This window comes from Colossoma macropomum, unplaced genomic scaffold (genome assembly GCF_904425465.1).
Source record: "Colossoma macropomum unplaced genomic scaffold, Colossoma_macropomum, whole genome shotgun sequence".
Classification (NCBI taxonomy): domain Eukaryota; kingdom Metazoa; phylum Chordata; class Actinopteri; order Characiformes; family Serrasalmidae; genus Colossoma; species Colossoma macropomum.
This window is the reverse complement of record NW_023495226.1, coordinates 25,166-48,800: the sequence shown is the minus strand read 5'-3', so window position 1 is coordinate 48,800 and position 23,635 is coordinate 25,166. Positions and strand designations below refer to the sequence as shown.

Sequence of the window (23,635 nt, the reverse complement as noted above, 5' to 3'; positions counted from 1 at the left end):
TGGGTCAAATCCAAAAAAGCCAACCAGATCACAATTGTGATAATAATACCAGGCAGTCAAGATCAAAGGGATAAAGCAAAAATCGTGGTCAAAGAGCAAGCCAAAACGTCAAAAACACAGATCCACAAACAGCAGGCAGAAGTACCAAGGGGTTAGGCAAAAAAACAAGGTCAGGGAAACAAAGCACAGGTCATAACAGGCAAAGACAATCAGAAATATAACGCTCGGTAAGTTCTTGGAATAAACAATACCTCGCAATGTCTACATCTAAAGCCCGGGCTTATATACTGAACTAATACGGTCATATGACAAGATACACAGGTGCACAACATTAGTATTCAGGCGATCGGGAACGCTGATAGGTGCGTGTGCTATTGTCTGATGTCATGTGATCTCCTGAAGGATTGCGGGCAATGGAGTCTGTTTCGGTTTCCGAGTCCGAGGGAAGTTGTTTTGACATGTGATCTCCACATGCTTGCTGGGAAATGAAGTCCGAATCTTCCCGATGCGTGACATTTGTCTTGTCATAACTTTATTGTTCATGGTTTGTCTTCATTTCAGTTTAGTTCTGTTTCTGTTGTTTTACCAAGGACATTTCTACTCTATTAACCTCAGCTACTCAGTATTTGGACCCTGTGAAATCTGATTTAAATAAAAGGTCACACTTGCATTGAGCTTCATTGCCTCTGTCATTACAAAAGCACAGTGTTTCCTTTGTCTTATATTTTGCTGATGGCACAATACCAATTTGTGTGTAAAATAAGTACATCCACTTTTGTATTGGATTCTTATAGGCCTGAATTATTTTATAGTTACCTTTTGTTTCCGGCAGTGTCTTAGCTCAAGCATAGTTTGGACTAATCTATTTCCACTAGCTGGGATACGATCCCTGAGTAGAAAACAAAGTAGTTTTGTAAAACTACTTTCTGAAATTCCTTTGCCATCAAAGAGTCAGAGCAAGAAAATACAGAAGACATTCAGGACTTCCATCACCATTCCTTCACTATAGTTCTCATAAATTTGCATTCTTTGAGTAACAAGTCCATGTGATTCAAACTTACACAAGGTATAGTTCTTATTTTGTGAGACATCAGCACTGTTTTGCTGTGTTTCACAAAGACTTGGCTATGCTCTGCTACATCTACATCCTTGTCAGAAGCAAGCAGGCTAGTGCTGAACACTGTCCAGGAGAAAGCTTCTCTTCTGAGTGTTTCTCTGATTTTAGATACTCCTGAATCTCTCTGGAGAGAGACTGGTCTTTCATTTCAGAGAGACAGAGGAAAAGATTGTTGGATCTCTCAGTGGAGATGTGATAATGTTCAGCATCATCTTAATTTCTTGATGTATTCTATTATTTTCTCTGAACTGCACTCTGTTTCAGTCTGTTCACATATAAAAACTAATTTCTTAAGGTACTCTGTGGTTTCCACTGAATGTCTAGGTCTGTATGTTTGTAGGCCCTGTAGGAGTTTCTGATTGGACTCCAGTGAGATGCCCAGCAGGAAACGAAGGAAAAGATCCAGGTGACCATTCTGATTTTTCCTAGCTTCATTCACTGATATCTTTAGCATCTCATGAAGTAAACTTGGATTCTCAGACTGTTTGAACCATGTTTCAAAAATATGCAGTGTCTTTATGTAAAAGTGAAACACAAACCAGGAACTCTTGAAAGCTAAGATGAACAAAGCAGTAGACCCTCCTCTTGGAAAGCACAGATTCCTCCCTAATGATTTCAGTGAAAATCCCAGAATACACTGAGGCCTCAGTGACATCAATGCTCTCTATCAGGTCCTCTTCATAGAACATCACGTTGCCCTTCCTGAGCTGTTTGAAAGCCAGTTCAGCCAGTTTCAAAAGAATGGTTCTGATGGACTCCAGCAGTTTCTTTGGGTCTCTCCCACATTTCTTCCCCTTTTCCTTTTGTCCTCCATACTTCTTATTCTTTATATTTATCTGAGTGAGCAGGAAGTGTGAGTACATCTCAGTCAGAGTTGTAGGGATTTCTGTGTTACTTTGTTTCATGATTTTCTGAAGAACAGTGGCTGAGATCCAGCAGAAGATGAGATGTGGCACATGATGTGGAGGCTCCTCACTGTCTTAATGTGTGAGATGATTCTCTTGGCTTGCTCTTCATCACTGATCCTCTTCCTGAAGTATTCCTCCTTCTGTTGGTCACTGAATCCCTGAATTTCTGTCACACGGTTGATGTACTGAGGAGGGATCTGATTGGCTGCTGCTGGTCGGCAGGTTATCCAGATTAGAGCAGAGGGAAGAAGCTCTCCTTTGATGAGGTTTGTCATCAACACACCCACTGATGATGTCATGGTGACGTCAGATACTTTCTCACACTGTTCAAAGTTCAGTAGAATTCTGCTTTCATCCAGACCATCAAATATAAACACAGCTTTGATCTGATCATAAATCTTTGAGTCCAGATCTTTGAGCTCAGGATGGAAGTCACACAGAAGTCCATGAAGACTGTATTGATCATCTTTAATCAAGTTCAGCTCCCCGAATGGAGGCACAAACATGAGCTCTACATCCTGATTGGCTTTTTCTTCAGTCCAGTCCAGAATGAACTTCTGCACAGAGACCGTTTTTCCAATGCCAGCAATGCCTTTAGTCAGCACTGTTCTGAGCTTTGGCCCTTTTGGTTCTTTGTCCTCTTTTTTTGTGTGTGTCCTTGATATCTAAATCTGAACATAACTTTCTTGTTCGGTTTACAGAGCTTCGATGTTCTTTTGTTCTTTAATGCTCTTATCTTGTGTTTCCCCTTAGGACACTGTAGAGGTTTAAAAATATCCAAGCAGTTGATTGGAGTATCTTGTGAGTGTACCCTGAGAGCTTTATTCATCTGTAAAACCTCATGTTCTTTGTTCACTCCTTCACTCTTGCCCTGCATGATGTAGAGCTGCGTGTAAATCCTGTTCAGGAGGGTTTTATTCTTTTCTGTTCTGATTCCCTCAAATAAACTCTCATATCTGTTGTTCATGCTAGTTTCGTGTTCCATTATGCACCTGTGCAGGACATCATCCACTGGTTGGTGGAAATCCTGCTTCAGGTGCCCATTTCTCATAACCAGAGTCTGTGTGTGTAGTGCTTTGTCTGTGGAGCACTGCCTGATGGGGGCGAAACACAAACATCAGTTAAACAAGACCTTAATAAACTGCAGAAACTTAAATCATCAGACCACCATGTCTGTCAGTGGTTGGTGCAGTGTAGTTTGTAAAACCCCGCCCAGAGCATGTGAGCAATTAGGAGTGGGAGCGGAGTGAAAGTAGAGAGACATGATTTTGCTCAGAACATAGAGAGGCTTTTCAGAAAGTCAGAGCATCAGTGTTCTCTTTCTCTGAAATCGCTACAGTATCACATAAGTGATGCGGCAGTGACTTGCGGCAGAGTTTGCGCTGGGGGGCTGCTCAGCAGACCAACATAAAGGAAATTCTCACCAATCACAAAAGTTGTACAGACATCTCAAAGGGTCAGTCTCATGTCATCTGTTTTGCTGCACGAATGATAAAGATGGTGCATTTGTTTACTCGCGGCAGATTTCTAGATTGGGCTATCACTTCCAACATAAAATTTCCAAAAAAGCCTGAGCAGCACAGAAAGCTTTATGTTTAATAATGGCCATAAATTCAATAATTCATAAAATAAAATGTGTACTGTCTTGTCCATACATTCAAGACATAAAATAAATATCATAAGAATGGATCATACAGAGCAGACTTAGAGCACAGTTTCTCTGACGTGTGAGCGAGGAGCAGGTAATCGAAAATCTGGAGTAGTGCTGGAGGTGACTGATTACAGGAATGTTTAGAGTGAGGAGCGAAAATGCCTGCATCACATGCTCTGACCGCCCCTATGCAGCAGACAAGGATTTGATTCCCTGTCTAGACAAGCCTACCATGCTACACCAATAAAAGGCAAGACCAAGCCTATCACAGTTATTACATAATCACCTGATCAGAATTATTTCAGATTTTTGCAATAATTTAATCTAACCACATTTATTTAATCTGACTGTAATTATTTTCCACAATCATTAGTTTTCACTATCATGTTGTATTGCAAGAAGCATGAGCCAGAAGCATTTTCATTAGTTGGCTTGAGTCAAATAAATGTAAATAAATCACTTCTTTCTTCTACTTTTTCTTTTTCTAATTTTTAACTGTGCACTATAACATGTTTAGAGGGAATGATTGTTAATGCTAATTTTAGAATGTATACTTGCAGAAGTGTTTTTCACTCACATTTTCACAGTCACAAGAGAAAAATGTAACTTTTGATTGACTGTGTAACTGTAGAAACTTGTTACACACATTACAGTGCAGAGAATTATCTAGCTGCAAAATAAAGAGCTAGGAAGCATGATAGCTAATAAGCCAATCTGGCTCTTTTATACTATTTGTACTATTAGTTTCATGAAATGAACAAAACAAATTATTAATCACAATTATGTATGTAACATTTATTCATCTGCTAACATTTCACAAATGTGACAGGCCTAGGCAAGACTCTACAACACTACATTTGCCTACCTCTGTAACATGATTCAGTTGTAAGAGTCAGAGTATTTGCTCTTTATACTAAAGTTATATTGCTTCATTATTCATCAATGTTACACTGAAAAGCAGTAACTTACTCTGGGTCAGAGGGCACAATTCCACTGCTAAATACAGGAGGGTTCATCATGGACCGCTCCTCATAGAGACATAGCTGGGTTCTCCTTCTTCACTCCTGAATGTAGAAAGGTTCATCATGGGCCAAGACCTCTTCCTGGACACACAGCTGGGTTCTGGAGACCCTGAACGCTTTAGCCTGAGAGCAGTTCATGTCAGTAAAATGTTAAGTAATCATTCAGTATATATTATAATATTTCCTCTTGTAAGTGCTGATGGAAAATTACTCATTTTAGATCAGAGGTTTCTCCTCCACTGCTGGAGTGATGAAGCTCCATCGTACAGTTTTTATTCTTCACACAGCTGGTGTGCTTCCTGTGAAAAGTTCATCAGTACAACAATCAGTGTTGGATAATGTGTTTGTTGTCAGTTTAACATGAAATAAAACCTTGAATAAAAAAATAATGTGAAGAAAAACAGACACAGGTTTTAACCATGGCCACAGACTGGATTTTCATGTTTGTCCAGTCACAAAATCATGCATTACTAACAAAGATTATTTTTGCAATGTGTTGCTTAATCAGATACTGTTCAGGGAAACATAAATGCATGACCTTTAAGAATAAGAAAAAACTATACTGTTATACTGTAAATATGTGCCAGTATTTCCAATAAATTAGCATTTGTCTGTCATTAATCACATAACATTAATGTGGTGATTTCTTGTTTAGATGGAATCACCACACGATGTGAAATGAACTGAGCAACAGAGCTGAGCTCCACCACTATAATCTGAAGAAAATGTTAACCATTTCCATTACAATCTTCATGAAATCCCTTTAACTATTCAATGCTGTCAGATAACCTCTAAAAAGTTACACTATGATATACAGTATAACCTTTAATTTTACCAACCACCTAACGATAATTATATTTGCAGCTAGTTAGCTGGTTAATAGTGTTTATTATCTACAATCACCCATTTCACACCAAACCACCCTGAATCACACTGGTTACATCTCAAACACTCAATTACACAGAAATTTTGGAAAATCAGTGTAATTCTCCTTCAAGTAATGGAACTTTGTTACTGTAGTTAAGCATTATTATGAAAGATCTGTATTATTGAAACTGAATGCATTCACTACATTTGCAAGAGAAAAAAAAACATACTTTTATTTAGACCTTCAAAGAACTCACTACAAATCTCAAAGGCCAGAGGTCACTGACAAAGTATCTTAACTGAAAGTTTGGCTTATGTTTTCCCTTTACTTTGATTGAGCCTGAGATAAAGCTCCGGTTTGTGCATGGCTGTTGGTGACTGGCCCCACTTTCATTCAGTAGTACTGAGCGGCAGTCTCTATTGATGTGTTCAATACTAGAGCATTCATTTAAAGGGCATTGTTACCTGTGTCTTCACACCACAATATACACAGTATGGACAAAAGTATTGGAACACCCCTCAAGATTACTGTATTCAGGTGTTTCAGCCAAACCCATTGCTAACACGTGGATCAAATTAAGCACATAGCCTTGCAGTTTCAATAGACAAACAGTGGTAGTAGAATGGATAAGTTCAGTGACTTTAAACATGGCACTGTCATAGGTTGCCACCTCTGCCACAAGTCAGTTTGTGAAATTTCTGCCCTAGACAATTGTAAGTGTTATTACTGTGAAATGGAAGCCACAACAACAGCTCAGCTACGCAGTGGTAGAGCACACAATCTCACAGAGTGGGGCTGCCAAGTGTTGAAGAGCACAGTGCCTTTCCTCTGTTGAATCACCACTAAAGAGTTCCAAACTTCCCCTGGAAGCAACATCAGCCTAAGAACTGCACGTTCGGCGCTTCACGAAATGGGTTTTCATGGCTGAGCAGCTACACACAAGGCTAACATCAAAATGCAGAAAACCAAGCATCAGATGGAGTGGTGTAAAGCACACTAGAATGGAGACTGTAAGCCAAGCCCTCTCATCCAACATCAGTGTTTGGCCTCATAAGTGGTCTTCTGTAAGACCCTTTAGACCCTTTCCCAGTACTGAAACAGCATTAACTAGAGTACTAAATGATCTCCTTGTGTCTCTCGATAGTGGCCATATTTGCATACTAGTCCTTCTAGATCTCAGTGCAGCATTTGATACTATCAACCACAAGATCCTGCTTGATAGGCTGGAAAATCTGGTTGGATTCAAAGGACAGGCTTTGCCACCAGAGCCACCAGAGGTCAGCATCACCTGAATACTGACATACGTCAGTTTAACCCTAACCCTTCTCACCTGCAGCTTGTTTACCTTCCTATATAAGGATCTTCAGTACACTGGCTCACTGCGAAAATTGCCAGTTTTGTCTGCATACCAAGCCTTGTTTCATCTTGACTGCTGATATTGGATTACCTAGACCCTTTTCTGAACTATTGGACCCTGCTTTTTGATTTTCCGTTGGTACCTCTGCTGTTTTGTGATCTTTTCTGTTTTTTTGACTTTTGGACTGTTTCTGGCTCTGATTTTGGTTTTTGTGTGTTTAAGTAAATGGGTGTCATGGATTATAATCAGTCTGGAGAGTCTTCCTTACAGCGTCATTCTGTCATGTTACAATAAAAGAGTCCAAAAAAGTCCAAAATAGCACAGAGTTCCTTGGCATTAACTTTCATTGGAGTTGCCAATATGTATATTAAAATCACCAGCAATAACAAAGTTATCAAAATCAGTGGAAATAAAATATAACATATCTGTAAATGCATCAAAAAAATTAGCATTGCACATCGGAGGTCGGTGGACAATTAGAAGTAATAATTGTCTAGTAATATTTTCCATGCCCCTTTCAGAGCCACACAAAGATACTCAAAGGATGTGAAATCACCCAATGATAATTGCTTGCACTGAAAAGAATCCTCAAAAAGAGCAGCTACACCTCCACCTTTTTGCCAGCATGTGAGGCATTTATAAAATTAAAGTTTGGCAGAGCCAACTTGATTAATACAGTTTCAGCACTACATTTAGTTAACCATGTTTCTGTCAAAAGCATAAAATCAAGCCCATGCGCTGTAATAAAGTCATTAATCAAAGAGGTACTATGAGTTTGTGGATTGGATTACGAGTATAATGTAATAATTCACAATATTTTCAGACTATATATTAGTTAATGTCATAGTTTGCAAAATATGTTTTGCAATGAATTTAGTCATGAATTATTGAATTTTGCAGTGAATTCAGTAATGAATTACCATGTGTTTCACTTTATAACATTGTTTCTGATCTTAATCAACTCCAGAAACTACATTGTATGTGAGGTGATATATTAATAAATAATATTAAATATTCTATCATTTATTAATGAATATCTTGTATAATGAATGATAAAGAACCCCTGAGTGGTTTCAATGGTTTTCCTCTACTTTTTTTTATTTTTAAATTCTGAAAAAATCTGGTCTTTGTCTCACGTCTCCTGCCATTGTTATTATTTCTATTATTATTATTATTATTATTATTATTATTATTATATAGTAGTATAAATACATGGAGAGTTAGACATTTAAAATAATTAACATTATTTGTCCTATTAAATTACATATAGTTACATATACTTACTATGATAGCACTGGCGTTTCTGTTGCATTTTGCGTTCCGTTGCATGTTGAATAGCAGTTGATTCTGCCTTCTCAGTGGATCAGTTTGATAATTCTGTTTTAATTCTGACTTGCTGTATCTTCCACTGTGTGATGAGTGAATCAAACATATGACAGACCTGCAGGCCCCTACTGTAAGACCCCTGATGTAGTTAAACAACTGTTTTATTCGGATTCCAGCATGACATTATTGGAGAGATACAGTTAGCTGACTCGCTAACTGTAAGCTAAGTAGGTAGAATGTTCTCTTACCATGTTTGTTTTACTGTCTTGTTTTAGAATAATAAGACTGTTAGTCCTTTATTAAACCTAAAGCTGCTGCATATGTTCTGTTATGACGGCATCCTAGCTAGTTAAATCTATCTAATGTTAGATAAGCTAAAGGGTGGCAAAATGCATCAGATATGAAACAGAAAGATGTTTAATTAATGCAATAACAGAACATACTGTGATCAGACTTTCTGCTTAGTAATAATGTCACATTTTGATTTCATTTTGACTGGGTATGTTGTTTTCAATAATACAGCCAAAACTTCAGTTTTTGACTGTTCACAAATAAAAAAGGCTTCAATAAACAGGTTATTTACTCGTACCTTTTGCAAAGTTTCTTTAGTAATTTTCTGTATTACAGTATGTCGTTTCTTTATAGATTTTTATTTACATGTGTTTCACTTTATAATACTGTTCCAGATCATAATTATCTCTTAATGTAAAACACATTAACACCTTATTCATTAGTAATGGGTTACCATGTGTATCACTTTATAATACTGTTCTAGGTCATTATCTCCTAATGAAGAACATAGTAACACCTTGTTCATTAGTATTGAATTACCATGTGTTTTACCATATAACACTGTTTCTGATCTTAATCAACTCCAGAAACTACATTGTACGAGGTATCAATATGCAATAGGACTTTAACTATGCCAAGTTCTATGGTCTACATCAGAACCACAACTGGACTGAGAGGAAAATGGTAGAACACTCTCCAAAATGAAGGACTGTGCTGCCCCAGTGTCTCTTAAAATCAGGTTTTTATTCAGAGGCTGTATCTGATAATGAGAGTGAACCCCCAAAAGAAAGAGCTCAAAAGCAGAATCAATGGATGACAGAATGAACTAATGCAGGTGGAGTATGGCACAGTCCAACAGTTTTGGGAGAGGGCTGCACTTTCTGCTGATTTTCATGTCTCAAAGCAGACAACAAACAATCAGATGTCCACTTTCATGACAATAAAAACGTTCATGAGACTCACTCGACATGCTGTGTTCACAGGAGCTCTGGAGCCATAGCTGTATTTTGGGGAACCACACCGAGGAGGAGAGAAAACATTTTTATGAGTGAGCACAAAACAGTGGCATCTGCAAGTGGCATCTGTTCATTCAAATAGACAATGATTCTTTCCGCAATGCAGGGCAGATTTGTCACAAGAAAAAAAACATTTGGCTGATGGTTTTTGCATGTTTACAAAATCTTTGTCAGTAAGCTTCAGAGACAAGCTCATAAACATGTAACACAGCAGCTTTAAAGGCCTCATAACCTAACTTTGCTCTAGTGATAAAATGGAGCATACTTCTTGTGCTTTCCCTGCTAGTTTGCACTGTAGCAGTAAAGACCAAATATTCCTTGACCACTGTAGCGTTGCACCAATTTGCTCATACACTGGAAAATATTTATCAACCTCACTTTCTCTAAACTTGGGGACTAAAACAATGTGCTTGCTAACATCAAACTCAGGAGGACTTACAAATGAAGTGAGCTGAGGTGCAGGTATGGGAACAGGAGTTCCCATGGACACATGTGGATCTGGCACAGGAAATATGGAATCCCCAGATATTGGGCACGGGAAAGGGCGCACTGACAGGCACTCAGGATGAGTGTGAAGTGGGCACAGGAGAAGTAGCAAGCACAGAGGAGCTGGGAGCTGGCAAATTTGGAGGCCATGGTGACTGACAAACACACCCACTACCAAAAAGACAAAATCATCAGACAAACAAGAAGTGACATCCACACACAAAGGGGAAAAAAAGAAAAAATATATAGGACCAGCAATAAGCACAGGAACAACCCACAATTCTGTTAGGGCTGGGTCTAGGGTCCAATCATTAAAGAAAAGCAAGCTGAAACAACTGCAACATTTTAATCATTTATTTGTTTATTGGGCAGTGGGATTGAACTGGACCTGACTGAGCCAAAACAACAAACAAAGCCACAACTAGCTAGTGAGAGAGGCTAACTTACTGAAACCATAGTCAAATAAAAGCCACACAAACCTTCTCAACCTCCCTAACTAATGATAACTAGGAGATAAATTGACTATGAACACAAATGGCATCAAACTCCCTACTTCCAAACTACCCACACTTGCAGAATTTACAAAGATTCAGATTATTTACAGAGTATTTACAGTTGGGCGAACAAATCCAAATACTGTTGTACAGTAGTCACAACAGGCAAAAGGTTAGGAACACTAATAACAGTCAACAAGAACAAAATACAAAGAACAAAACAAGTAACAAGAGAGCAGTGTGCTGGCTAGTGGACTTGACACTGCTTTTATAGGAAGCGGAGCATGGGAATCAACCAATCAGGAACAGAAAATATGATGATAGGCTACACCTAGAACAGACAAACATACAAAAGGCATATACAGCGGATCTACTAAATAGACACGACCAAAGTTGTATGAAGAGCCATGTATTTCTGAGTCATCTCCTCAACTGACCGTGCTCTCAAGGGGACTTTAAAGAATAACTACTATTTGGAAAGAAACAACCTTGGCACACGTGCTCCTGCAGCATAAAATGCATTTTTCCTTTCTAAAAATCAGAGGTAAGCAGACTAGTTCACTGAGTACTGTAGTATTTCAGCAGTTATCCCATTTGTAGGCTGATGTGCAAATTGGTTCACACTGCCAAATATAAAATGCCTTCTCTGAGGATAACTGTTTCTGTAAATGACAATAGGGAATATAGTTTTTATATTTTTGGGAATGAACACTGTGTGGTGTATTTCAATACTTTTAGAAGTGTTAAAATACATCAGTTAATTCACCAGGAGCCTTGTAAGACTCAGCTATTGAGCAATTAATGTTGAATCAATCCATAATTTAGGAGTAGTTGTTTCTAAGTAATTCTTGTGAGTGAGACTCAGTAGTTATTGTTTAGTTAATAGTGAATTATCCTAAACTTTAGTTTACTATTACCTACTGAGTAATTAACTTGTACTCCTTGGTAGTTAATGGTACTTAAGTGTTAATGCAGCACTACTCATTCTCCCTGCTTAGATCCTAATTAGTTACTTATTAACTACAAAACAGTACTATGTTACCTCAATCTCCTTACTTTTGCTGTATAGTTCTGGAATTTATGTTATCTTTGACTAAAGATTAGGGTTTAGGGCATCAGTTAATGTTTTATTTGAAGGTAGGCTAAAACAGGACTGACCTTTTATTAGTGGTCTACTTTGCGCTCTCAGTGAATATGAATGTGTACCTGCAACACAAATTACTTGTGTGTCAGCATATCTTGAGGAAAGTGAAAAATATTTATTTAACTGGTTGCCTAAATATATTCATAAAAATTAAATGAAACAATTTTTTTGCTAAGGGGGGGTAGGGCAATAGCACTCCCCTAGCACTGCTTCTTTTTCAGAGTAGTAACTGACCATCTGGCGCTTACTTGGGTTTTCAATCACCCAAAGCCCTCTTCGAGATTGACCTTGTGCAGTATCTTCTTTTAAGGCTTTATCTCCAGCAACAAGTATAGGATTTGATTTCACCTTCCAGTGCTCTCTGTCTGCCTGAAGCTAGCAGAAACGATTGAGTATGGAAAAATGCAGATTTCTTTGAAAAATGGAAAGCAAGTCTCCTGAAAAGAATGAAAGTTGTAATAAAGAATGCAACTGTAAATTTATACAGAAATATATATATATATATAAATAATATATGTCTAGTTCCATGTTGTGTTATTAGATTTTGAACAGAAATTTAAATAATTAAGAAAAGAGTAAATAGTATGTAATTTGTGTCATATAATGTCATGTCTCGCCCACACTAATGCACATTACACATTTTTTCAAACACAGTTAAAATGATCACACATCAGTTTATAGCTTGCAGCACAACAAACTATTTCACCTTTACCAGGTGATAACTCACTTAAAATATTTGAAGCATGTTTTACAATTAAATTTACTATGTTCCTTTTGAAATAGCCACCCACTGTACAATAAAGTTACATTTTCTCTGTAGCAAAAAAATATATAATTTTACAGTGATTACTGTCTGTGTTACAAAAATCACCAATCTCAGTAAGAATATTAATTCATTGTTCATTCAATAATTTTGTTTTTACAGCATACACCTTTTACATTAAAAAAAAAAAAAACATTTCACTGTAAAAATTTCAGACCAAGATCAAGCTGACAAACACACACACAAAAATCAGTCATTAGTCCAAATCTATTCTATCCCACACACACACACTAAGGAGTCACGACCAACTCTAATACCTGCATAGAGTGGTTCAGTGAATGTGGTGTAGAATGTGTGTAAGTGGGTCAGTGTGTGTGTGTCATGTGAGATGCTGTAGAAGGACAGAGTGCCGGCGAGCGGGTCCACATACACTCCTACTCTGCCAGAGTTTTGTGGGTGGGGAACTGAGACAGTTTTCTTTCCATTGTGATAGACAGAGTAATGGTTATGAAAGTGCTCCAGACTCCAGGATTGATTATTGAATCCAAACAGACTGTCATGTCCATCTCCTTTCTTGCTGATCCCTCTGTATGATATGGCTATAGCAGCCCCCCACCTCTCTCTTTCACTCCACTCAGCCTCCCAGTAGCATCGTCCAATCAGACTCTCACCACTCAAAACCTGCTCCCACTGTTCAAATCTGTCTGGATGATCTTGATACAACTGATCCTCCTTCACAAACTCGACCCTTGTGTTCTCCTCAGACAGAGAGAGACTGGTGTGTGCTGTGTTTGGGTCCAGAGTGAGATCACAGGTATCTGCACACACACACAAACACACACACAGATTAGAGAATGCCAAACAATGTGTATATATGTGTAATTTTGTGTGTGTGTGTGTTTTACATTTCTTTAGTCCTGGTTTCATTCTGATCTTCCCTCCAAACTCCACCCTAAACAACACAAAGACTTGAATGAATGTGACATTAACAGGGATAGATAGATAGATAGATAGATACGTGAGTAAATTAAAAAAAAAACAAACTACAATATAAACTATTCCAGTGTTTAGAGTTTGTATGTGTGTGTATGTGGTAATTGTTCAGCTGATGTGCATGTAGCTGAAATTGTTCAACTGATGCTGGAAATCCTTTTTCCTGTTTATATATATATATATATATATATATATATATATATATATATATATATATATATATATATATACATACACACACACACACACACACACACACACTCTAAATAGTTATCCAGTTCAATTTTGTGTTTAGATTTGAGTATCTAGACAGTTGACTTGATAGTTCTGAAAAAATGTTCCTGGCATTTTTGAACCACTGAAATGGAAGAATACTGACTTATTCATAAAATCTGTGAATCAATCAGGAAATACACTTGCTTAAGAGAAATTGTCATAAATCGTATGGAAAAAAAAATAAACTTCAAGTACATTATAACACTCTCAAAAAGCAGATCTCTACTTACAATAATGCTATAAAAATACTCAAACAGCAATACCTCTCTAGTGTAATTAATAAACAAAGATAACATCAAAGTCCTTTTGTCCACCATAGACCCACTAATTAACCCTACCTGCTAATGGTTTTATGATTATGTGAAATTTGCAATGAGTTTTCATCTCATTTTCAAAATAAAAGTCCTCATAAGCCACCAATTATTTAGAGCCTTACAACTGTTCCAAAAAAGTAAACTTCTTCCACGTGACCTTGACCCTCTTCTTATGTGTTTCTATTTAAATAATAATTGCATATGAATATCAAACAAATGATTTAAGAAATTACAGTCAGGTTTTTAATCTAACCACAGTACTGAGACAGCATTGGACAATGTTGTGAATGACATCAGTCTTAGTTCTGTTGCACAAAATCTGTTGAAAAAATTTAACTTCCGTGATTTCTTGTGGAGCCTTTTTTCTTCCCATGCCCCTTTGTTATTATTTAACAGTATCTATGGTAGAAGAAAACCAAACTTAATCAACCTGTTAAACTTTATTACTTGTTTATAAAGCACTCTGAGCTGCCATTAAAATAAAACGTGCTGTCTATATGAAGTGGTTGATTACTTAATTTCTCATTCAGGCAACTGCTTATACAAAAAAACACTATACAATAAAGTCAAATTTGTATGTAGATACAGAGAGTCAGTAACTCACTGTAGTTGCTCTAGTGTGCAGCGTGGATCCAACAGTAGATCAGAGAGCAGCTTCACTCCAGACTCTCCTGGGTAATTATAGGTCAGATCCAGTTCTCTCAGATGGCAGGGATTTGATTTCAGAGCTGAAGCCAAAAAAGAACAGCCATCATCTGTAACCATACAACCAGACAATCTGCAGAAAGAGAGAGGCAGATGCCATTTAAATAGAGCAAAAACAGCTGTAGTGCAGGACAAACACAGCAAACGTCATATTAGTGAAACATACATCCATACAACAATATCATACAATACAGAACAGTAACATAATAACAAAACTGATGCAATTGCTTCACACTAGTAATTACAGCATGTTAAAGAATCTCACTCTGATTCTGAGATAGAGGAGATACAATTAGGAAAACATTCTGAGAGAAGCCAAGACTCCAACCAGAATTTCACCTCTGCTGTGGTCTCACAGCAGTGAATGCAAGTCTAAAGGGTTAAAAAGACTGTTTTACTGTGTGCTGCACAGGACAAGGGCATTAGAGAAATAGCCAGTATCAGGCTCAGCTATATATTTGCACTGTCCAGCATCATTAGCCAATAAAACCAAGAGTGTTGATTTTCTCATATAGATTACCAGAAGAGATTTTTCTAAAATACATTATGAAATTGTATTGGATGATGTGTATATTAATTTGTAAAATATGGAAAACCCAGTGTAAAATGGTAAAATACTAGTGTATAATTTCTACAGAAGCTGTTTTAAACATATTTTTACAAGTGAAAAAAATTGGACTTGGGACAAATAAGTTTCTTTGGACTTTGTTTCTTTTATGTATAATGTTTATGTAAGTCTTCTTGTTTATTATTAAACATGCATATGTTCTTCAACTAACATTTTCACAACAAATTCTACTTAAAATGGCCCTCTTATACAACAACAAAAAATCTTTTGTGTAAACTTTCAAAATAGTGTGTAATTGGATTGCAATGAGAAGTTAAAACAAGTGGAGACCTTTTGTGGAGTTTATAGTTATGCTGTAAGGTAACATGGCAGAGAAGCTAGGCTATAGTACTTAGAAAATCAAAACACTGTCTGATTATGATTTTGATGCCCACATTTTTAGCACAAATGAGCCTCAACTGTAAATGTTTGTACTTGAGTATGCACATGAAGAAATGTGTTAGCTGGATCCTGGACCCACCAGTGACTCGCTGGACATACCAGTGACTCCTTGTCAGTAGGAATTGGGTTTACATTAGAAAGTGCCAGGTGATTCCAAACAAGGTAAAATGTCTCTGCTGTGGGGAATGTGAGCTATTGATGCCATCGCTTTAAAAAATTGGCATTGAAGACAGTAAAAAAAGATGTGTTTATTTTTTTCAAACTGTGTAAAGCAACATTTATCAATTAACAATGTTAGCTGCATTTCACCTGTGTTCCACCTTAAATTGTGCAACAGTAAGGTCATTTTATTTATACTACCATACATTAGCAAAAAGTCCTCAATGCACCGTTCAACTGTTTAACAGCTGCTGAATGCTAATCGATAAAAGTGTGTTTTAGGCTTCGTTTTAAAAAAGTCACAGATGGAGCCTAATGTCACTTGGGAGACCAATCCAAAGTCATTCCAAAGTGTGGTGACATCAAAAGCATGATCCTCTTTTTGTTTAGGATGAGACTGTGGAACAGTTAAAAGTGATTGGGACACAGATTTTAAAGATCTTGAGGGCACATACATACAAAGCATATCCATTACTTATGCAGGTGCCTGAAAATTCAAGGCTTTAAAAACCAACAAAGCCATTTTATATTGGATTCTGTAATGCACTGGATGCCAGTGTAAGGATGCTGAAACTGGAGTAATATGCTCACTTTTCTTCATACCAGTGAACATTCTGGCTGCAGCATTTTGAACCAGTTGTAGACGAGCAAGAAATGCTTTGTTAATTCCAAAATACAGTGCATTACAGTAATCTAATCTAGATGTCACATGGGCATAAATGACTTTTTTCCATATCTGAAGCATTAAGAAATCATTTTAATCTGGAGATTGTTTCAAAATGGTTTTAAAAATGACCCAATGTTTTTAACTTGTGTTTTTATAAAAGGGGTTAAAGAGTAAAAAAAGTAAAAAATTATTTTCATTTTTTTCACTTTATTGTCAAAGGGTTTGGCAAAACTCAATGTCATAGAACAGGCAATGGTCAAATACAGAAAGGTTAAAAAACAATCATTATAAAATGCAAAAGGCAAAAAAAGTCAAGAATTCCAGGCAAGATTGTAAACAGACAAAAGACAAACAGACAAAAACGCCCAGTAGCTATCACAAGAAGAAGCAATACCTCACAAAATATCTAAGCTAAAAGTCTGGGGTTAATACCTACTCTAATGAATCATATGACCAGAAGCACAGGTGATAAATATTAGTATTCAGGAGACTGTGATTGGAGCTGAAGCACTGATTGGACCTCTGTGGAGAGTCCTCAGTCACATGATCACCTGGAGGATTCTGGGATATGGAGTTGTGTCTGAGCCGGAGGGATGCGTGACACTATGTTTCATTTAAACCATTTAAGAGCCAAAATTTTGACCCTAACACAGTGTTCCAAATGCTTAATTAATACATCATGATCAACAGTGTTGAATGCAGCACAAAAGTCCAGCAAGACCAGGACAGAACAATCTCCAAAATCAGCATTAAGTAAAAGATCATCAATCAATTTTAAAAAAGCAGACTCGGTACTGTGAAATACTGAAGACATTTTTAGAACTTTAGCCAAAAACGATAGTTTTGATATAGGTCGGTAGTTTATCAGAATCTCTATATCCAGATTATGCTTCTTTAAGGAGGGCTGAACAACCACATGCTTAAAACATGCAGGAACTGCACCAGATGCTAAACTTGCATTTATAATTGATGAAACATTAGGTTTGAATGTGTCAAAAACTTCCTTTAGTAAACAAGAAATCCAGAAAAACCTCATACGTATTTAGGGCCATTACAAAGAGGAGGATTTATTACTTCTTTTTCCTAACAGTCCTAATAGAATCATTCAGCCAAGGTCGAGACTTTAACCTTCAATGTCTCACTCTCAGAGGGGCAAATGAATCCAATACAGTGAGACTGAAAAGAAGCAGATAGGTCTTCAATACCCAAGTGAGGATCAATAGATGAAAAATAATTTGTATAAGCAAGTGCAAACTGAGTAGTCATAGTGGGGCCTAACTTTAGGGTTGTTCTGAAGTTCTGAAGGATGTGAAGCTAGCAGTGAACATGACATAATAGGCATATGGTCTGAAAATGCTGTTCAACAATTTTCTCATCATCTACATTAAAACCATAATACACAATACACGATCAAGAGTATGCCCATGTTAATGAGTAAGGCCTCACAGTTACTACAATTACAAGGTCAGAAAATTCCTTAATAAAGTCCTTATTTGTTTCAGGTGGCCTGTAGATAAGAATGCAGAGCAGTGCGTCCATGAATTCAACTTTGAAAAATAAGTGATTCAAAGCTAGTATACACATCAGTAGAGAGAGCAGAGCTTTTATATCCATTTCTAAAAATGACTGCAACCCCTGCATCTTGTCCAGTGATCCGTGAAAAGTTTTAAAAGTTACAGTCTGTAGGACACAGATCTGAGAACAGTCTAAACTAAAAATAAGTCCAGCTCTTGAGATGCGAAAAAGTTAAGGGCTTAGTTGTGACAGATTTATGAGATGCATGGTAATACAAGTCACAGGAGAAAACCACGGATGAAAAAAGCAATCTCCACCAGTCTTATGGGCAGGTACGTCCATGGCAGACTGTATAGTGAGCAAAGCATCATGATCATATTGAAACTGAGTTGCTGATAGTGTAGGCAGCTGCTGGACAAGGCACACAAGCACAAAACACACATACAATAGGTAGTGGCAAGACAGGCAGGAACTGACGGCACGCCGACAAGCACACTGTCACCATCTTGGTTCTGTGTAAGCAGGACCAGAACCTTTTTTGCAACAGTTATATTCTGGCATCAGCACTGGCTCCAGGACATTATACCATTAAAAGTAGACTGGAAATTTTGAATAAGAAGCTAGCAACAAATAAGCTACCTTCAGATTCATGAGATTTTGCACCATACTTTTATTGAACGTGCTAGTTTGTGGTGCATTGCTAAAAGCATATTTCTGCATCATTAGGAAATCAGTGGTAATATACCGGGCAACACATAGATTTCTTTGTTCTGTTTTTACAAGACAGAACACAACACCTCATTTTCATAGCTTTATGATTATTTGAGATGCAACTTCTAGCTAAGACTTTAACAGTTGTAAAGCCTTAGCTCTGCTGACAAATGTGATACTTCCATAGTGACATTGTCACATACACAGAATGACAGAAAAAGATCTAATCTTAGACAGGCAACACTTATTGGAAAAATTTTAATTGCTGAATTGAACAGTGGATCAATGTCAGAGCTGAGGCATATTTAATGGATCAGAATCAGGACTGATTAAGGCATATTTTAAATGATCAGTATGAGCTATATTAAACTTGACATTCATTGGGCCTCATTCATCAACCGTTTTTGACAATAAATTTGTTCTTTAAACCCACTTTCGCAGTTTTCCTGAAGATTCATTCACTGTTTTTCTTATTTAGGTAAAAACAGAATCTATGCACACTTAAGAGCACAAAGGTGATACAATACAAGTCCTTTTTCAAGAATAAATTGAAAAAATATCAAATATTAAACATAAGCTGCAACAGTGAGGAATGTTTTCAGATTCAAAAATTTAGGCCAGTAAAGTTGAATGTGAAGATTATAGGAAACAGAAAATAGTAGGACTTCTATGATTTGACATGTGGCAACAAGATTTTTACTAGTCAGAACAAACATGGATACCTGTTGAGTTTTTATATGAACACAAAACAACCAATAATGGTTTATCATTACAGAGAAGTGTGACCTATCACAAAGCACACCAACTGTCCATCTGAACTCATTTCATCTGAAAAAACACAGCACCATTTCTCATTTCCTCAGCTGTGCTGTTTGCCAGCTTTTTCATTAATAAACCAATTACAAACTTATATTAATCAGTTGCAAAGCCAAAATAGGTTTACCTTATTTTGTGCCACTACAGACTATTTAGACTCATGTCATAGCATATTATATGAGTGAAAAAGCTAAAATTGTGCTCATATGATTTTATGAGACAATTCACAGACAGTACCAAAAGCATTTTAGTACAAAGATGATTCTTAAATGGTAGGGTGAGCATCTCACTTATAACCCTCTCTACCAATTAAGATAATTTTAATATTAAGATGCATTTGGGATACCCAGCCCTGAAGCACTGCTTCTCAAGAGGCACTGTGGTACATCAGTATTTATTATTTGAGAAGTGTAATCTGATTAATAAAGCAGATCATATTTGAGCATCACAGAAAACTTAGTCAATAATGTTTACACATAAAAGAGCAACATAGTGTATTCACTAGTGTTGGTGATTACTGTATAAAATTATTTTACATATATAGTTTTTACATATGCACAAACCAAAAACAATGCAACATTTTAAATTCATTTGTAGCCAATTTGAAAGTAGCCCACTCACAGCAATGTAAATCTCCCAAGAGCCCTCAGTGCCTACTATCTAGATAAAAAAGGCTCAATAGTCTCCTCAGATTACCTTCTCATCAAAAATATCCATCTCAGATCTAATTTACAAAAGACTCACCTGAGTATCTCCATTTTACATTGTGAACTCTTCAGTGCAGCAGAGAGTAGCTCTACTCCTGAATCCTGCAGGTCATTGTTACTGAGGTCCAGCTCTTTCAGGGAGGAGTATGCTGACTGTAGAGCTATCCCCAGATTTTCACAAGTTTGTCCCCCAAGATTACATGTAGCTAGGCTGCAATTGAATAAGACAATTCCTGAATGGAATTTAAAAGAATATTGTGTTCTGTAGATAGTACAATACATTTTAATTTCATTTGTTGCTGTGATGAGTATGGAGAGAAGAGAAACCCAACAGAAGACTCACTTGAGAGTCACCAATTTACAGTGTGAACTCCTCAGTCCAGCAGAGAGCAGCTCCACTCCTAAATCCTGAAGGCTATTGTTACTGAGGTCCAGCTCTTTCAGAGAAGAGTTTGCTGATTGTAGAGCAGAGCAGAGAGCTTCACAAGAGTCTTTGGTGAGATCACAACCAGCTAGTCTGCAAAGCAATAATAAACACAGTATATAAAATACAACCAACTGTGTATATGTATTGACCTGTATTTGAATGAAAACAAACACAAGGTATATAATATTTTCTTTTAGCAACTTAACTGGTTTTGTAAACATATGCTCATTCTGAAATGTCGCAACATGTTCCAAAAAAGTTGGGACAGGGGCACATTAGGACTAGGAACATTGTGAAATGTTCAAAAACATCTTAAAGTGATTTAATAATGCTTGGGTATAAAATAAGTATCCAGGAAAGGGATGGTCTTTTATGATTATGGATTTACAGTTTACATATAACACCTCTCAATGAGTGATTGCAAGGTATTTCACTCTCTACAATATCATAAGAATATCAAAAGATTCAGGGAACATGGAGGAATTGCTGTGAAATTACTGTGAAACTTTTGACGCTTCGGATGACGCTGCATAAAAAACTGGAACATCTCTGTGATAGATATCACCATATGGGCTCAGGAGAACTTTGACAAACCATTGTCAATAACCATTGTTCATCACTGCATTCACAACTGCAAGTTAAGACTGTATGCAAAGTATAAGCCACAAACAATGTCCATAAACACTGTTGACTTTGTTGGGCTTAGCTCATCTATAATGGACTGAAGCAAGTGGAAAAGTGTACAATGATCTGATAAGTTAATCTTTCAGATTGTTCAAGGAAATAATGTGCATTCTGATCTCTGAGGCAAAGTAGAAATAGACAATCCAGACTATTAGCAGTGTAAAGTTAAAAAGTCAAGGTCTGTCATGGTATGGCTGTTATTAGTTGGTAAATTGCACATCATTTTGCACACATTTGCCCCCCCCCCCCTTGCCTCTATAAAGTGACCATGGCTTTAAGAAAGGTGCTACATAAGGTAAACTTTTTATTATTTATTATTAATATTATTATTATTAAGCACAAGATATATCAACAAAGTCCCCGTATGCCTATAGAGCTGAAGACAAAAAAAAAGAAAGCAGAAAAAGTCTGCTTTCAAAACTGAATCAATTTGTGTATTCAGTCCCTAACAATTGCTATGTGTCATTAAAGAGAAAAGTGATGTAACACATTGCTAACCATGCTCCTGTCCTAACTTTTTTGGAACATGCTGCAGGCACCAAATTTGGAGTGAATTTATATTTACAAAAAACAAAGATGTCAAAACAAAATTTCCTGTTCACAGCTTTGTGTTTTTATTAGCATTTCACATATGTAATTAATAGCTAATAATTTATTTCTACTGGGGTGCTTTGCAGCTAAAAGAATGCTCCCTAGCTTGGTTTAGTTGTAGTGTTTTGTGCTATTTCTTCTTACAATTAAGGCCAAAAGTTTAGACACACTGAAAAAGATATTAAAACTTTTTTCAGAACTCCACATATTTCATGGTAATATACATTTCCCATGTTAAGCCAATGTTTAAAACAATATTTTCAATATTTAGCTATTATTCATTTAAAAATAATAGCCAAATATCAAGTTTTTTTACAGTATCAGTTTTTCAGTGGGTAGATTTAACACTTTGTAATATTAAATTTTTGGTGGTATTGCCTTTTTATCAAGTTGAATTAAGTACTCAAGGTGGCCTTCCACAAGCTTCCTTCTGACAGAAATGCTATAACTTCAGCAGGTTTGTAGGGCTCCTTGTTTGGACACAGTTTTTCAGTTCAGTCCACACATTTTCCATGGGATTCAGGACAAGGCTTTGTGATTGACACTCAAATACTTTCAGTTTCATGTGTTTGAGCCATTTTGTCACAACCCTGGAGGAATGCTTAGGATCTGGTATGTTATTTAGCATGTCTAGATAATTCTTTTGCCTCATGATGCCATCTATTCTCTGAAGTACACCAGTCCTTTTCCAGGAAAACAGCCCCCACAGCATGATGCTGCCACCACTGTGCTTCACGGTTGAGATGGTGTTCTTTAGATGAAAAATCTCACCCTTTTTCCTCTGTACTTAGAGCTGATCATTATGGACAAAAAGTGTGATTTTTGTTTCATATGATCAGGGACACTCCTCCAAAATGCTAAGTCTTTGTCCTGGTGATCGCCTGCAAACTTTATGGTACACAGTGCATTAAATAGTCACTAGAAGAAGATTTATGTAAACCTGTGGTTCTGCTACACCAAGCATGCTAGAATGCAACAGCCCTGCAGGAGCTGCTACAGCTGCTGGCTTCCTCTGATTGAATCTATCCATCTTTAAGCTGATCATCCTCTTCCTCTTTTACCTTCAACTTTTGCAAGCACAATGATCTTTTCCAGCAAATTTGTTCTTCATAGAGCATATCCAAGGTAAGATTCAAGTTAAGCTTCTGCATGGTTATCTGGGCTTTGAGTGAGAGGTGAAAGGTGAGTCCAAGATCTATTCATTTTCTTTGCCATCCAAGATACTCTTAAACGTCTTTGCCAACACCGAACTTCAAAGGCATCTATATTTCTCCTGCCACACATGTTTATTGTCCAGCTTTCACATCCATAAAAAAAAAACACAGAGAAGATCACAGCCTGGACAATTCTGATCTTTGTTCATAGAGACAAATCATTGCTTTTAAATATCTTTTCAAGCTCCTTCATCCTTGTTCTGCCAAGTGCCAATGATAACACCATTATTGTTATTATTATTATTATTATTATTATTATTATTATCATCATCATTGTTATTATTATTATTATTATTATTATTATTATTATTATTATTACTATTATTATTATTATACATAGATCACCAAAAACAACATCTGTGTTCCAATATTCATTGTTGTAAATATCCAGTATTTACCCACAA

The 23,635-nt window shown here is 36.8% G+C and overlaps 1 pseudogene; it reads right to left on the bottom strand.

The window, feature by feature from the left end:
- Positions 1-331: 331 nt before the first annotated feature.
- The window catches only part of LOC118801207, a 35,121-nt pseudogene continuing 11,817 nt past the window's right edge, over positions 332-23,635 (bottom strand).